Below are 5,000 nucleotides of genomic sequence, written 5' to 3'. Positions count from 1 at the left end.
TAAGACATATTTTTGTTTATAAAATCATTGTATAGGTTCATGACATCATGAAATATATATTGGCTGTAGTCTCACTCTAATTCCTGGAGTGCTAGAGCTATTGAAAATTGACCATATTAAGAATGCTTAATGCATGAAAATGATACAGGGGTTTAATATTCTCCTAAGCAGCTGAGCTCACTTGAAATAGACCCAGAAGACATGGGAAACTGTCCTTTGCTTACAGAAGTCAGCAGAAGTTGTAGAAGTCCATTCTTTTTGACAATAATAGAGCATTGCACATCCTGTGCTACAGTGAAAATGGACCATCCAACTTGTGTTAGTGCTAGCTTCAAAAGTCAGCCTCCATGATGGCATGCGGATGCAGTAGTGCATTGGTTAAGATGTTCTCACTAATCTGTAGAGTTAAATACAGTGCTGAATGGTATAAATGGGTTTTAAACAGCATGAAAAGCCACTCATGCATTATATTTTGAAGGGAGATCCTCGATTACTGCCACATAGTAAGGTCAAATTGCATTCTCTACTATGTTTTAACAGTTTGGCTCCATCATAAGGACCAGCAGGTGATAAAATGGTGGGTTTTTGGTCAAGACCTGTCACACTGTAAGCACTACAGAAAGGAAAACATTGCAAAACATGACAAGGAATACACCCACCATTTAAGCTGGTGAAATCATGTCCAAGATAGGAATTAACACTGTTTTTTATATAAAATCATCTCATCGGTTAATGTATTTAACTGTTAAGTGTTGTCTTTTGTTTTGTTTTTAGTCTTCCTCGACATTTGCTGCCATTTATTGTCCCCGTCCCAACTCTTTTGAGACGTGTTGGATTTATCAAATTAGAAATGAGTACATATGTCCCCCAAAACAATATTTTTTCTCGGTTTTAACACTTAATATGTTGTCTTTTCACTATTCTCCATCTAATGAATAGATTGAATGTTTTGAAAATGATAGCATTTTGATTTTATTCACTGTTTACCAAACGTCCCAACTTCATCGGAGTTGGGGTTTGTAGTTCAATTAAATTGTTTTTTTTTATGTTCGACAAGGTTGAAATGTTAGATCTTGCACAACTGAAGGTCACTGCTAGCTTGAAATAAATAAGAAATAAAATTTCTTGAAACTTCAGCGGCTTGATCTAAAATGCTTTGAAACTTGTACCATTTGGTACCAGTTACTTATCCCTAAGGTACCTTATTTCTGTGTTTGTGTGTGTGTGTGTGTGTGTGTGTGTGCGTGCGTGCGTGCGTGCATGTGCATCTGTCTTTGGTAGCGAAAATTTACAGCTGTTTCATGGCGCACTCTAAACTAGGTGGGAGTTCGTAGGTCAGGGGTCAAGCTCTCACGGCCGTGTGCCGCTGACATGCTTGATGGAGGCGCTGTGAGCCGAGATGACCTCTAGTGAACCCTGGCGACGCCGCGACTCTCCGCACAGACAGGAAATGATGCGGGGGGAAGTCAGTACTACTCTGAGACTCCCAGATGTGTGTCTGCTTCTTACCTGATCCTCCATCCTCCTAGTATCTTGTCCAGTATCTCTTTCTTTTTTCTCTATTTCTCTCACTCTTTCTCTGTCTTTCTTTTCTGTCTTTATTTTCTCTTTCTTTCTGTCTAACTCTTGACTCTTTCCTCTATTTTTTTGTCCAGCCCACCCTTCTATCTATCTATCTATCTATCTATCTATCTATCTATCTATCTATCTATCTATCTATCTATCTATCTATCTATCTATCGATCTATCGATCTATCTATCTATCTATCTATCTATCTATCTATCTATCTATCTATTGCTAGCTAGGTAGCTGCATTCTGTAATGCTATGTCAATCTCTCACGCTCCACCTCTGTCTTTGCTTTTCACTGTTTGAAACTGGAATCTTTTTTACCACTTGCTCGATACTGCATGCCTGTTGCTGTGCTTTCTTGTCATTCCATTATTCATCCCTCTCCTTTCTCCCTCTGTGTGGGCGTCTTGCTGCACTCAGATCTGAAGGTTTTTTTTGTCTCGGGCGTGAAACAGCCAGCGTGTAAAGGCAAAGACACAAGGCCCATCTTTTGAGCTGAATGCCACGTGCATAGAGTGCAAGCCTTTTTTCTCTTTCGCCTTCTTCCCACCCCATGCCATTCTTTATCCTTCTCTTCTGACATCCATTCGCTACCGTCTGCAGTATCATCTGAACCTCATTTGCACTCTCTTTTTTTCTTTGCACTCCTTGCAATTATTTTACCTCTCTTGCTTGATACAGACGCCACGTCCATTGATTTGAGTGTGAGCCTGTTCTCTTTCACGCTTTCCCTATGCACCACTGTTCATCCTCCTCTCTCCTTTCACCATTCACTGCAGCCTTAAATCAGCCCCCCTTTTTCACCCCCACAATGCGGCCTCTAGAGGTGTCGACAGCCTCAGCTACTGATTTGAGGTCAGTGATGTAATGTGACTCAGTGTTTAAGTGACCTGAAAATACCTGACCCCCAATCAGTGGCGACGGATTCACGCTGTGCTTAGCAATGTGGGTACCTAGGACCGGCCTCCACATATCTGACGTGCAGGCCTGCTGACAGTTTTGGCTAGGCCCGGGAAAAAGTAATCTAAACGGCCACCCCATCCAATACATACAATGTAATGAGGACCCAGTTGCTGGCCGCCTCTCTCACTGTGCCTGGTACAACTGGCCCCTTTTGCCCACCCCCTGTCAGCTTCCTTGGACACGTGTGCCCACTATATATCATGGAGGGACAGAGAGGAAGCAGCCTACTGAGGAATGAAAATGTCTCTGCTGCTGTGGGTGTTTTTTTTGTGTCTGTTTGCAGAGCGATGCAGTGTATGCCTCTTCAGCAGAGGAATGTGTAGTCGTTTTGCGAATGTAAAGAGGGGTGTGTCTGTGTGTGAGATTTTGTGTCTGCACAGACATATTGCACATCCTTCATTCAGTGTGTGTTCGGGTGTGTTTTTATGTGGGATGTGAGTACAGTACATACAATATCTGTGGGATGTGGGCGTGTGTGTGTCCGTGTCCGTGTGTGTGTCCGTGTGTGTGTGTCCGTGTGTGTGTGTCCGTGTGTGTGTGTCTGTGTGTGTGTGTCCGTGTGTGTTTGTCCGTGTGTGTGTGTCCGTGTGTGTCCGTGTGTGTCCGTGTGTGTGTGTCCGTGTGTGTGTGTCCGTGTGTGTGTCCGTGTGTGTGTGTGTTCGTGTGTGTGTCCGTGTGTCCATGTGTGCGTGTGCATGTGTGTATGTGCGTGCATGTGTGCATGTTAACTTGGGCTGTTACAGACCATGTGATGCCAGTGGTGTGTGCTGACGTGAACTGTGGTGCAGTCCAGTCCACCCTCCACTGAGAGAGAGGCAGCAGGCTCTTACATCATGTATGTCTGAACTGAGGCCACACACAGGCAGTTACCATGCATACATACAACACACAGGCCTACACAGACAGACACACACACACACACACACACGCGCGCGCGCGCACACGCACACGCACACGCACACGCACACGCACGCGCACACGCACACGCACACACATATACACATACACACACACGCGCGCACACACACACATACACACGCGCTCACGCACATGCACATGAACACAGGAAGTCACACGCACATATGCACCATGTCATACACGCCATACATGCTTCATCATCCATAGCCGCATTCTCATGTGTAGTACTGCTTTATCATGACTCACACACACACATACGCAAACGCACGCACGCACGCATGGCACGCACTCACACACACCTATGCCTCATGGCTAGCTCACACCTATATGTGCACACTCAACGCCGTGGAATGCATACAGTGAAGGCATGGCCCCTCACACTGTCCTCTATCTCCATACATCTACTGTACACGCATCAACAAAGTGTGTGTGTGTGTGTGTGTGTGTGTGTGGGGGGGGGGATAATGAGATAATGCAGATAATGAGTTAGATATATTTTGTTTGTTTGTGTGTGTGCGTCCATGAATGCGTGTGGGTTGTTGTTGCTGTGTGTGTCTCTGTGTAAAAAGAGATGATGAGTAAGATATACACGTGTATGTGTGTGCATGTGTACAGTATGCCTCTGAATAGTTTCTGAAGGGGTTCTATTGCGCTGATCCTCCGTAGCTTTGTGGCCTTATTCAATGGAGAGTAGCACCAAAAATACTGAATCAAACCAAGATATCGCAAAACACGCCCACTCAATGCAAAAGCGTGTGCTCAAGTTGGGTCTCCTGAGGGGGCGTTGTCCCCTACTTCTTCTTCTCTTTTTGAGGTGTTTGCGCAAGACGTGCGCTACCGCCATCTACAGCGCTAAGAGGACTTAATTGATTCTCAACCTCGGGACTCCGAAGGTTTCCTAACCGAAGGTCTCCTAAAGGGGCGTTCACCCGACATAAAGTGGATACCGGAAAAGAAACATAATGACGCTTCTTGCTAGATCCACCTTCTTTGGTAGCACTAAGTAGAGCTGAGCAGAGGTGCATGTAGAGTAGAAGTTAGTAACCTTAGACGAGCTGTCAATGCCAGGATCAGAAAGTAAAAACCACGAGCCACAACTTTGATGTCACCACCTCTGGCTCACCTGTATTTCAAGGAGAATTTATCAGGATTTTTACTTTCTGAAGCTGGAGTGGACAAAGTAATGTGAATGAGCCCCTCCCCTCAAGTATATAATGTAACATAACGGGGAGCCAATTCTGGGTCCCCACTCTCCGTGGGCCTGGGACATCTGACCTCTTTGTCAGTTTCTCAGTAGATGCCAATGAGCTGAGACGGGCACTACCTCCTGTGGCCTTTCTTTTTTCCAACCCTCCTCGTCAAACTAGCTGACTATGAAGTGAACACACACACACACACACACACACACACACACACACACACACACACACACACACACACACACACACACACACACACACACACACACACACACACACACACACACACACACACACACACACACACCATTACTCAACAAATGTTACGATGTTGGCCTGTGTGGAAAA

The 5,000-nt window shown here is 45.2% G+C and overlaps 1 protein-coding gene across 1 annotated transcript in view; it reads left to right on the top strand.

Moving 5' to 3' along the window:
- Window positions 1-5,000, top strand: part of LOC134462691 (low-density lipoprotein receptor-related protein 1-like) — a 260,688-nt gene that overhangs the window by 101,261 nt on the left and 154,427 nt on the right. The window lies entirely within an intron of this gene.

This window comes from Engraulis encrasicolus, chromosome 14 (genome assembly GCF_034702125.1).
Source record: "Engraulis encrasicolus isolate BLACKSEA-1 chromosome 14, IST_EnEncr_1.0, whole genome shotgun sequence".
In the NCBI taxonomy this organism is placed as follows: Eukaryota; Metazoa; Chordata; class Actinopteri; order Clupeiformes; family Engraulidae; genus Engraulis; species Engraulis encrasicolus.
This window is presented reverse-complemented; position numbering and strand designations above follow the sequence as displayed.